Source organism: Geotrypetes seraphini, chromosome 8 (assembly GCF_902459505.1).
Source record: "Geotrypetes seraphini chromosome 8, aGeoSer1.1, whole genome shotgun sequence".
NCBI classification, from domain to species: domain Eukaryota; kingdom Metazoa; phylum Chordata; class Amphibia; order Gymnophiona; family Dermophiidae; genus Geotrypetes; species Geotrypetes seraphini.
In genome coordinates, this window is record NC_047091.1 from 93,855,306 (window position 1) to 93,867,646 (window position 12,341).

A 12,341-nucleotide genomic window follows, 5' to 3' on the forward strand; every position below is an offset into this window, starting at 1 on the left:
ACCATATATAACCTTGTATCATGCACCCAGATTTAAATATGACTCTAGCCTCAATTGGTAATCAGTGTAAGTTCTGAGTAATCATCAGTGCAGACATGAAGGCCGCCAAACAAGTGGAGAAGGCCTCATCCAAAGCAAGGCAACTTATGGGATGTATCAATAGAAGCTTCGTTAGCCGCAAATCTGAAGTCATAATGCCACTGTACAGAACCATGGTGAGACCTCATCTGGAGTACTGTGTGCATTTCTGGAGGCCACATTACCGTAAAGACGTGCTTAGAGTTGAGTCGGTTCAGCGGATGGCCACTAGGATGATCTCGGGGCTCAAGGGTCTCTCGTATGAAGAAAGACTAAACAAATTGCAGCTCTACACTCTGGAGGAACGCAGGGAGAGGGGGGACATGATTGAGACATTTAAATACATCACGGGACGTGTCGAGGTGGAAGAAGACATCTTCTTTCTCAAAGGACCCTCAGTCACAAGGGGGCATCCGCTCAAACTCAGAGGAGGGAAATTCGATAGTGACGTAAGGAAGTATTTCTTCACAGAAAGGGTTGTAGATCACTGGAACAAGCTTCCAGAGCAGGTGATCAATGCCACCAGCGTGCTTGACTTTAAGAATAAATGGGATGCCCTAGTGGGATAGGTCATTAGTACTCAGACTTAATGGGGTGGGTCAGTAGAGTGGGCAGACTTGATGGGTTATAGCCCTTTTCTGCCGTCATCTTTCTATGTTTCTATGTTTCTATGTTTCTAATAAGGTGTGACATGATCTGACTTTTTCAAATTGAAAATCAATCGGACTGTTGTGTTTTGTATAATGTGAAGTCTGTAAAGATTCTTCTGATAACCTCTAAATAAACAATATTACAGTAGTCCAAAGTACTTAAACTTAAAGACTGCACCAAGAATCAAAAGAAGAAAGGTCAAAATATGGTCTAATAGTTCATAATTTCCACAGCAAATAGAAACTAACCCATCTTTATGTGAATTCATTGAAAGATTTTGACCAGCCCTGGTTTTACCCTACAGTATACTGTATGTATTCCTAGGTTCCTTAAGAGAGATGCCGTACTTACTCCGGAGCAGAGTCGGCAGCCACGCTGAAGTGCAGGAAGGTCCCGTGATGCCTGCGTCTACCGCCTCTGCTCCGGAAGAGGTAAGTGATGTCAGAGGGGGTGGACTGGCAGCCACAGTCATCGCGGGACCTTGCCGCAACTCCCTGCGCTTGCCGGCCCACCCCCCTCCAACGTCACTTACCTCTTCCGGAGCAGAGGCAGCAGAAGCAGTCATCGCGGGACCTTGCTGATTTAGATGGAGAGAGAAAGGAGCATAGCAGGGAGGTGGAAGGAGAGAAAGGGAATCAGGGTGGTACAGAAGGGTGGTGAAGGGTGAGAAAGGGGTCAGAGTGGTATGGAAGGGTGGTGGAGGGTGAGAAAAGGGGTCAGGGTGGTATGGAAGGGTTGTAGAGGGAGAGAAAGGGGGCAGATGCTGATGGAATTGGTGTGCAGGGAAAGGGGAGAGAGACATAAGGGGGAAGGATACAGCATGGAATTGGGTTGGAGGGAAAGAAAGGGGGCAGATACTGATGAAAGTGGGTGGAAGGGAGAGGAGAGAGTGAAATGCCAGACCATGGGGGTGTTGGAGAGGGAAGAAGAAGAGAGAGATGCCAGACCATTGGAGGAGGGAATGGAAGAAGATGGATGCTAGACCAATGGGGGGAAGGGAGAGATGGAAGGGGGAGGCATAAAGTTTCTAGAAGGGGAATAGAAGAGAAGATGCCATATAGAAGGGGCAGAGAGAGGGTAGACAGTGGATGTAAGGAAAAGAGTGACAAGAAGATGAGGAAAATAGAAACCAGAGAAAACAAGGTAGAAAAATGTTCTATTTATTTATTTTTTTGCTTTAGGGGAGATGCATCACTGTTTCTGTGGTGTTGCATTGTATGCAGAGTCCAGCTTCTTGGTGCTTCATTTTAACCTTTGTCTATGTATTTCTATTTATCTCCCCTTTTACAAAACTGTAGAGTGTTTTTTAGCATTGGTCGTGGTGGTAACAGCTCTGATGCTCAGAATTCTATGAGCGTCTAAGCTGTTACTACCATGGCTACAAACCACACTACAGTTCTGTAAAATGGGGAGGGGTTAGGTTGTGATTACATACTAAGCGAAGGTGTTTTCTGTGTTCTGTGTGTTCGAAAGACATGGTTTTCTGTTAGGATTGACTGTGTAGGATTGATTTGTACTAGTCTGGCTTGTTTAGTTTTACAATGGGTGTACTGATGCTGTACTGCTTACTGCAGTATGTAAGATGCTGTGTTTTCCTAGGTACACTCTTGTGTGATGTGTAGATTGTTACTAAAAATCATGTTTTTCATACAGATGGGGGGGATGTCAAAAAATGATGGGCCCCGGGTATCACATTTCTCTGCAATTTCATCGAGTGTCCCCTAGTCTTTGTAATTTTTGATGGAGTGAAAAATCGATCCACTTGTAGCTGTTCTACTCCACTCGGAATTTTGTAGACTTCAATCATATCTCCCCTCAGCTGCCTCTTTTCCAACTGAAGAGCCTTAACCTTTTTAATCTTTCCTCATAAGGGAGGAGTTCCATCCCCTTTATCATCTTTCCATACTTTCCATGAAGCAGAAAGGAAGCACACAGCTGGTGAGATTATCTGAGTAATACTCTAAGCCATTGCAGTAAACTTTTTCCTATAGTCATCTTAGATTTCTTCTATTTTTTTCAACTCAATTAGAAAAGAAATGCAACAAGAAAAAAGTACATCTGGCTGACCTCATTAAGAGCTTGGAATTACCTGGCAACTCTGAATCAGACCTGGATACGAGACCTAAAAATACAGGATAGGATTTAGAAACTCAAAGTTGGGGGGGGGAGGAAGGTCTCACTAGGACATGGAGAGTTGAGTTTACCAGGTCTGTTTCTGAGGGAAGCTGTATATCAGGATCTGATTTACATATAAACTAGATAAGTACAGTTTAGGGCTTCATGTTCCACTAGCTATAGTGTGCAAAATTGTTAAACCTAATAATATACTTTTCTTTCCATTTAATGGGGGGGTGTCTCTTAAATGTTACAACTTAAGGGCCACAATACACATAAATCTGGTTTTATTGTAAGGGCACACTTCAAGAAACCCTGCCTACTTGAAAAAAAAATCTGTGTCTTCAGAGACCTTCTTATCACTTTGTACATCAAAATAATTAGAATTGTCATTGACATCTTTCTCTGATCTGTCATTCAGTTATGCTGCTCCCTGAGCATCTCTGTACAGAAATAGTAAAGGAGCCATCTCTTTGCAAAAAGGTTGGAGGATGCACAGAACAGGCTCCAAGTGGAGACAGCCCATAGGACAGCAATAGACTTCAAGAGAGCATGAGACAGGCACAGAAGACCTCTGAGAGAAAAGGGGATTGTAGAACTGAGCTGTTGAAGTGGGTGGGCGAATACCATAATCCCTATGATAGTCATATGCCATCAATTTCTATGTTAATAGAATGACCACCATGATAACCCCATAGGATGAGTCAATCCTGGTTTTCCATTCCCAGCACCCCCATGTAGTCTTTGAACTCTTAAAAGTCTATAACTGCAATGGGGGGGGGGGGGGGGAGAGAGAGAGAGAAAGATGACAAGTTAACCAGTTTGAGGATGGAGATTTTAGAATAGCCCTGGATTTCTGATCACCTCGTCCTGATGCATTATGGGACTTGCAACACTGATTTCAATTGGGCAGGATCAAGCACTATAAATCCCACATTACTTTGGGATGTGGGTTCAAAACCAGGACTAGCCAAAAATTCTCCAACCTGAAATGGGGTAAGTTGGTATCAGTCTCCCTATCCCACCTACAACTTCCTAATCAACTTAAGACAAGTCTGGTCATGTTAAGCATAAGAGATGAACAACAGTTATAGTCAGGGAAGTATACATCCCAGCTAAACAAGACAACTGCTGAGCTTAGGGAAAGCAGTTGAGAAATAGTTTCCAGAATCCCTGTGGCTTACCTTTTGCTAATGGCCCTAAAAAACGAACGCATAAACCATCAGGCTTCATACAGACAGTATTCAAATGGCAGCAGACCCCCCCCCCCCTTTCGGCTCCACCTGTAGCACCTGGCTCATAAGGTTTGTGGCTTTTCACATGTGTTTTTATGTTCTCGGCCTGGCTGTGAACTTTGGAGAGGAGCCCTTACATCTGCCTGGAAGTTCTACCAACCAAGTGAAGGCTGAGAAAGGAGCCAGTGGAGGATCTGCCTTCAGCAGCCTCACGCAGGGGAACGGTGGGGGGAGCAAGGGGGGACGGACGAGCGAATGCACGGATTTGGAGAGGGGAGAGTTAAAAAAAGAGCGGTTACTCTAGGTTCCTCTCCCCCCCCCCCTCCGTAAGCCCTGAAGAGCAGTTGGGAAAGTCTCCACCAGCCCCTGCGGCTTTCTAGTTTCCTGTACGCTGATGGTGCGCAACCTAGAAGGCTGCAGATCCCCCCCCCCCCTTTTTCCCACTCCAGCCCAGCCCACCCCTGGATCAGAGTCTCTCCGCGGCGGCTGCTGAAATAGACAGCAGGAGAGACCTGGAGGCAGCTGCGGCATCCGTGAGTGCCAGATTCTCCCCATCACTCATTGGTCCCTCCCGGGGTGGAGGAGGGGAGCTGGATACGGCTTAAGACCTGGTCCCGGGGCTCTTTGGAACGCAGAGGTTGAGGCTGCTGGAGAAGTCCGTGCGCGCAAAGCACTGCGCCCGCTCTCAGCGCAGGTAAGACGATGGCTGTGGGGGAAATATGCCTCTGTCCAGACTTGGGGACGCGCAGGTGTATACACCGTAGAGAAATGTGCGTGCGCGTACCGAGAGACGTGAAGCTCCCCTTCTCTGCAACAGAAGTCTTGGTGAGCTGGCCGTGCGGATGCACACGGCGTGAATCAATCCTGAACCTTTTTGCCTGTGTGAAGTGCCTCCTGTGTGCCTCTTGCAAGGAGAGATTAAAAACGCCCGGGTTCCATTCCAGGACACGGTTGCTCTAGGCTTGTGTAGATGTGGGAGGGTTGCGCAAATGTGCTTTGCCAGCTGCTGGGAAGCAATATCGGCTCTTGTTTTTATATAAATACATATTTTTAAAAAAAAAAAAAAATCGCAGACATAACAGGGTTTTTGGTACATGTGCATTGTTTCTATGGAGCACATAAACACATATGTGCACAGACAATCTAGTGAAATTGTGTACCCTCTACATCACTCGGGTTTAAAAGAAGCCTCCACGTTCAAACTTCAATCTGACTTAATAATAACTAATAATGTATTCTAGCGTTGCAAGAGATCTGGTGCATACTGTATGTGGCAAATGCCTACTGTTTCTGCACAAGTGACATCTAAGTGTGTAAGAGCCCTGTCTGTGACAGATGGTTAGGAAAACTGCTGTCAGGACTAATGGAGAGACAGGGCACCGTATGCTGGCACCCTTCATCTGCAGAGTTGATTTGGAAAGCAGTGGGATCTGGACAGCGCCCGTGGCTACACTTCTCCCTCCGTATTCACTGTGATAGGGGATTAACAGAACCGCAAATACAGAAAAACCGCAAATAACTTTTTCATATGTTATTCGCTATTTTCTATTAAAAACCATCTTGAATATGGCGAAACCACGAATAACATGGTGGGAAACCTGTTCCTGAAGGAGAGGCAAAACACGGTGAAGAAAGGGCTGGGAATCGGTAATTTTTCTCTGTAAATGTTTGGAATCAACGATTTCTCTATGCGAGCTGTCGTAATTTGGGGGGAGGAGCCAACATCCTAAAAACCGTGAATAATCGAAACCGTAAATGCTGAAACCACAAATACGGAGGGAGAAGTGTATTCTCCATTTGGGGGTGCAGGCTCCTTTCCTGGAGTTGTGTTGTAAAACTTTATGGGGAAAGCGGTGCAGTCCGTGGTTTTAGTGAGTTATTTGCCAGGGTCCTTGGGCGGTGTTGCCGTCTCCAGTTACTATGGTACAACCTCTTATTCTCGGATGGTGTTTACAATACAGTGGTACCTTGGATTACGAGCATAATCCGTTCCAGGAGCATGCTCGTAATCCAAAATGCTCATTTATCAAAGCGAGTTTCCCCATAGGAAATTATGGAAACTCGCTTTGATAGGTTCCCACCCTCCACACCCCCCCCCCCCCCCGAGGCCAGCAGTGCTGCTCCTCCCCCCCACGGGAACCAGCATTGCTCCCCCCAGAGGCCCCCCGTGAACCGGCACCCTCCCCCCCGCGATCCAGCACCCCCCCCCCGCCGCCATCGGGCACCCCCCCTGCTGCCATCGGGCACCCCCCCGCCGCGACCTGAGGTCCCCCCAACCCACCCGAACCCTCTTCTTACTTTGATGTAGCCTCCACACCGGCACCAGCATATCCTGTGCTGGTGCCTGAAGATCTGCCTCCTGTGCTGGGCCTTGAGCATGTGCGCATGCTCAAGGCCTGAGAGTTCACGTTCGACGTGAGAGTTCACGTTCGACGTGAACTCTCAGGCCTTGAGCATGCGCACATGCTCAAGGCCCAGCACAGGAGGCAGATCTTCGGGCACCGGCACCAGCACAGGACATGCTTGTACCGGTGCTGAGGCTACATCAAAGTAAGAAGAGGGTTCGGGTGGGTTGGGGGGACCTCAGGTCGCGGCGGGGGGGTGCCGGATGGCGGCGGGGGGGCCGGATCGCGGGGGGGAGGGTGCCGGTTCGCGGGGGGGGGGTGCTCGCAAATCGAGGCGCGCTCTGTTTACGAGGCACCAAGTTTGCAAATGTTTTGCTCGTCTTGCAAAACACTTGCAAACCGGTGCATTCGTAAACCGAGGTACCACTGTACTGAGATTGTTGCTTTGTTTGGTCATTTTGCAGAGTGGAGTGCAGAATACAGTCTGCAGTTCTAGGGCAGTATGTCAGGGAAGTACTGGCTGGGCACTCTCTGGCAGGATTATATTGGGTTTGGATATGCCTTTTGAACCATGCATTGAAGTGTTCATTTGTGTTTCTGTGTAGTTGGGAAGTGACTTAATCAACATGGCATATGCATACGACAGATGTAGTTTAATCTTAGGGGTCTATATACTAAAATGCACTAAGCAATTAAGAGACAGTTCTATAAATTGGCACCTAATGTTAGACAGATGATAGAAAAGCAGCAAGGTCCTTCCAGGTAGGGACAATCAAATCAGGTTTATTGCTGGATCCAACACAGGCCTTATTTCAGCGAAAACACCTGTCTCAGGGGGTCTTTCCAATGGCATTACGAAATAACTAAAAACCAGAGACCGACGACATCAGTACACTAAAATCCCAAACAAAAAAGCTTAGTGCAGGAACGGCTAATTGGCATTTGTCAGTACCATGGCAAAATGTCATCAAAGACTTTCTTGGCACCATTTTGCCACACTATTGAATAATGCAATTAGCCATTCTGGCATTGAGATTTGTTCTTTGGGATTGTAGCGTATTGATGTCTCCAGCCTCTGTTTTTTAGCTGCTTCTTAATACCATTGGAAAGAGCCCTAAGGCAGGCGTTTTTTGCTGAAACACGGCCCATGTCAGGTCCAGCAATAAACTTGATTGGATTGGTCCTGTCTGGATGGTCCTTGGTGCTTTATTGTCATCTAATTTGTATGATATACTTTGGCCCTCTTCTACACATACCTAATGTTAGGCACCAATAGCACGCCTAGTTTATAGAATAGCAGCGTTTACAAACACGATAGGCACCGATAATTGGCAGTTACACATGTAAGCACTAGATGGTCTTCAATAAACCGGGCACCTAAATTGCTTAGCGTGTAACTGTCAGGGGGTGTACACACAGGCAGAACATAGGGGTGTCACAAACATGTTCCCAAACGTGACACACAAGTTCTAGAATTCTTTGTTGTGCCCACCTGTGCCAGCCATTGGCCAGTAGAATGTGGGCACACCTGCCTTTTCGCTTGCCGATGCAGCTTGATGCTAGTGCGGTGGAAATCTCAGTTATCCGGGGATTGGCAGATGCCGGATAACTGTAGTTTCTGGTTATTTGAGAGTTAATGTAAAAATAGTTGTGTCTCCCTTCCCACCTCACTCTATCATCCCATCCCCCCCCCCCCCTCACACACACACACACACACTTGTAGGTCCAGCATCTTCTTCCCTTCTTTCTTGGTCACTTTCTCTCCCCCCTTCTCTCCCACTTTCTTTTCCCCCTTCTCCCCCTCTTTAGCTTGGGCCAGCAAGGTAAATACTCAGACACTCATAGGAATTCTATGAGCGTTGGAGCATTTAGCATGCCCAGCTCATGATAAAAACCTCACCCACCTGGGGTGGGCTAGGTTGGGGTTTGGGGGGCAGGGAGGATTCTGTGGTGCTGTGGTTTATGGGCTTGGGCTTGCCATGAGGTGCTAAGAGTATAAGTGCCTTGTGGCTTCTCTTGGTTTTTCTGGGGACGTATTCCTGTTGGTTTGGGAGGTCGGGGGTGGGCTGGGGGAAACCTTGATGACTTTTGTGTTGATCATTTTCTTCTGTGTTGTTTCTTGATCTGAACTGATTTGTTTCTCTGTTTCGTTTGTTGGCTATGTTTAGTCATCAATAAAAATTGTTTCAAACTAAAAAAAAAAATTTTTTTAATCCTCTAGCGCAGCTTGATAAAAGGAGCTCAAAGACAATTGGAACCCAATTTTATACAGAGCGTGGAGATCAGAATTGAGTCGTCTGGACAGGAATATACTGAAGCCCAAAAGTATTGTAGAAATGGCTGATCCAATGCAGGAGTGTAGTGTATTTGCCGACTCATGCAGTGGAAGCCATTTTAGAAACATTATTTAGTTATTGGGATTTATTAACTGCCTTTATGAAGAGCAATGATGTAGTAAGCAGGGGCCGGTCCACCCCAGGGCGCCGTCTTGGTGAGAATGCCGGCACCCCTCCTCCACTCTGCCCCCACTCCTCCAGCACCACTCCACCCACACCCCCACTCCTCTACCCACCCCTGCCTTACGCATGCTTTTATTCCCCCCTCTCCCACCGTACCCCTATCTCTTCACCAGCACGAGCAACACCTCCAACCTAACCTGCTGCTCATGCCAGGTCGGCTCTCCCTCTGGGTCCCGCACCTAGGAAGTGATGTCAGAGGGAAAGCCGACAGCGACCCGGGCAGCAAGTTGGTGATGCTTCTTGAGCCGGGGAAGTTAGAAGAAGTAAGGAGTAGGGAAGGGACGCGCATGCGCAGAAGGTGGGTGGAGAAGAGGGTGGGAGAGGAGCACCACCATCTCGGGCACTCTCACCCTCGCTACTCTACTGATGGAGAGATTCACCCAGTGCTGTTTACAGTAGATACAGCATGACATTATGTTGTTAACAGAATTGCCGTTACAATTCTGTTAACGGCATAACGATACTAAAATGACCAGATGAGATGAGAGGTGTAGAGAGAAGGGCATAGGGGAGCGCCACTGCCCAAGCACTTCCTTCCCTTGCTACTCCACTGAATAAAGAACTAGTCTAAGTTACAGGGTATGCAGCAAGCCAGGTGCGGAGTGAACGGATAATCAGTTGCCATGTGTATTGGGAGAAGAGCCAGGCTTTCATACGAGGGGCTGCTGAAAAGTTCTGAGCCCAGCCAACAAAGCTGGGGCAGTCTCCATCGAGGGCTATACACTTAGTCCGGTGATTTTTTTTTCCCCCACTTTTTTTTTCGTTCCATCAGAAAAATTCCGAATGAAAAAGTGGAAAATTGCTGGACTAAGTGTATAGCCCTCGATGGAAACTGCCCCGGCTTTGTTGGTTGGGCTCAGAACTTTTCAGCAGCCCCTCATATGCTTTCTGAAGTACAGGTAGTCTCGAGTTAGATGTAGCTCCTCTGGGAGTAAATTCCAGAGCACGGGGGCTACTCCTGAGAAAACTTGCTAGTGGGTATCACATTGAGAGTAAAAGCAGTGATGCTCCATGGAGAGGCTTAGATGCTTATTCTTTTAGTTACTGTGTATATGCTCATGTATAAGTTGAGAAATTTCAACTTCAAAATGCTTTCAAAAAAACAGGGTTGTCTCATCTAATGGCCATTTCCCTATAATGGCAAAAAAATTAATGATCCTCAACTCCAGTCAGCAGCACGGTTCAGTATCTCTCCCTCCAATTCCCTCTACCAGCCTGTTGTTCAGCGTCTCAAACTCCCCACCCCCACCACGTATACTTCAAACTTATCTTCTTTAGAGCAGTTGCAGTGCAGTGATATACCTAGGCTACCTGCAGCCTGCTCCAAACTGCTCCCTCTGATCTGTCCCAGCCATGAGGAAAGAGGAAGTTTAGTTAGAGCGTGTGGGATCGATCAGAGCGAGCACTCTAAAGCAGTGTTTTTCAACCTTTTTACACCTATGGACCGGCAGAAATAAAAGAATTATTCTGTGGACCGGCATCGGTCTGTGGACCGGCGGTTGAAGAACACTGGGCTACGTCGTGGGCCAGACCCCGCCCATCTCCACCCCAGACCCCGCCCCCATAATAGTACTAATTGCACCTTGCACATCCCGTGCCTCATCTAGAAGCCTTCCCTCTGACGTTGCAACATCAGAGAGAAGGCTTCTGGTTCAGGCGCAGGATGCCCGTAGGAGCCACTGCCCGTGGCTTTGTGCACTGAATCAGTTAGGAAGAGGGAGCTGGCTCGAAGATAACGCCACATCGATTGCACTGTGGACCGGCGGTTGATGAACACTGTTTTGGGCCTGATGCACATGCTGGCCCTGTGAACCGGCAGGAAATTTCTGTGTACCGGCACTGGTCCATGGACTGGTGGTTGAAGAACACTGCTCTAAAGCAGGCCATAGGCAGCCTTGGTGTATTTCTGCACTGCCAAGTTTGAAAGTACATAGTGAAGAGAATAAAGATTGAGATACTGAACCACAAGCTGGGAGAGGGAAAAGAGGGAGAGATGTAAGACTATTTAGCATAAAGAGGGGTAGGGAACAAGAGAGAGATTAATGTTGGATAATGGGAAGGAAGGATGGAGGAGATATGATGTGGGACCTGGAGGTGGAGGGGAGGGAGACAAAGGGAGCAGTGTTTGACCCTCAGGTGAAGAGGAGAGAGAGAAAGGTATGCTGAGCCAGGTGAGGAAGGGAGGGCTGGAGAGGAGCCTCACCTTATATTTGGGTCACAACAATTTTAGCCATTTTATTCTCAAAACTGCCCTTGACATACATAAAATCAAGTTTTTCACGATTATATATGGTACTCTTCCCCAATTTGTATGATCCCAACAGCTTCCACAAGGAAGTGACAATTTTACAGCTTCCAGGTATGTGATGTGGTGTCCACATGTAGCTGCCTCATTAGACAAACCTACATGTGTAAATGCCATTAATACACTGATGAGGTCACAATTTTAGTATGCTTCATTTTAAACCCCATGTAAAGCCCTGCCTGAAACGAGCACTTTTTAGAAAACTGGCTAGCCTCTCTATGTTGGCGTAAAATCCCACGTGGAAATTTTTCCATATACAAATGTGTTCCCTTTGCAAAATGAGGACTATGCATGCAGATTTTTGCCCTACCCTAAATAAGCCTCCACTACCCCCCCCCCTTTTGAAATATCTATTGGGTATGGATCTCCATGTGCAAACAAAGACTTTCCAAAATCATCATTTACACATGTATGCAAAAATACAATAGAGATGCTTCTAAAATTAAGACCATTGTCACTATTTAGAACACCAGTAGCAAAAAAGCATGAACACTACATTTGTGGTAACAACCGTATTCTTTTTCAGTTGTCCAGAATTCATTCAGCTTATCTCTGGCCTGGATAGCAAACCTTCCTCTGGAAAGTTGACAGAGTTTTTATGCACAATTTTACCCTTGGCAGGGTACCATAAAGTAAATAGATCCCCTGCAGCTAATATCTCATCTCTCAATGGACAGACGGATCATAAAATAAAAGTCCTTTATTAAGGATAATACTTCTATAGAGGACTCGACACAAGCCATGCTTGAGCAGAGAAAAGTGGTTCACTTGAGGACATTTGCATTTCTTAAGTGTCTTCTCCTGGTTTTTCCTTTTTCATACTTTGGAACAAGATTAACAAGCAATATATTAGATAATGAAGGTTTGCTTTGGACTTCTGATGCAGGCTTTACAGCCAAAACATGGCTTATGTCGAGTTCTCCTTGGCACTGTTGGTCTTAACAAAGGCCTTTTTTTTTTTTTTTTTTTTTACAATCTGTGTGTCCATTGCATTTATTTGCAAATTTGATAGTCTCCACTGTTTAGCATTGCTTCTCCTCTCTGTAGAGTTTCATGCTTCCTCTTCTCTGGCAGAGACTAATCAGATTAGTGG

At 46.7% G+C, this 12,341-nt stretch overlaps 1 protein-coding gene and 1 long non-coding RNA gene across 6 annotated transcripts in view; one reads left to right on the plus strand and one right to left on the minus strand.

Annotated features, from left to right (window-relative positions):
- LOC117364545 overlaps window positions 1–4,968 on the minus strand; it is a 63,367-nt gene extending 58,399 nt beyond the window's left edge. The window contains exon 1 of one of the 3 annotated variants that reach the window (XR_004540275.1): window positions 4,864–4,968. This is a non-coding gene — a long non-coding RNA (uncharacterized LOC117364545). Of the gene's footprint in view, window positions 1–4,028; window positions 4,483–4,591; window positions 4,775–4,863 lie in introns of those variants that run through there. The other 2 variants (XR_004540274.1, XR_004540273.1) reach the window with 2 other exon arrangements.
- LINGO3 (leucine rich repeat and Ig domain containing 3) overlaps window positions 3,816–12,341 on the plus strand; it is an 80,757-nt gene continuing 72,231 nt past the window's right edge. For 2 of the 3 annotated variants that reach the window (XM_033953826.1, XM_033953829.1), the window contains exon 1: window positions 4,389–4,773. The gene's annotated coding sequence lies outside the window, so the exon portion shown is untranslated. Of the gene's footprint in view, window positions 3,841–4,388; window positions 4,774–12,341 lie in introns of those variants that run through there. The other variant, XM_033953828.1, reaches the window with a different exon arrangement.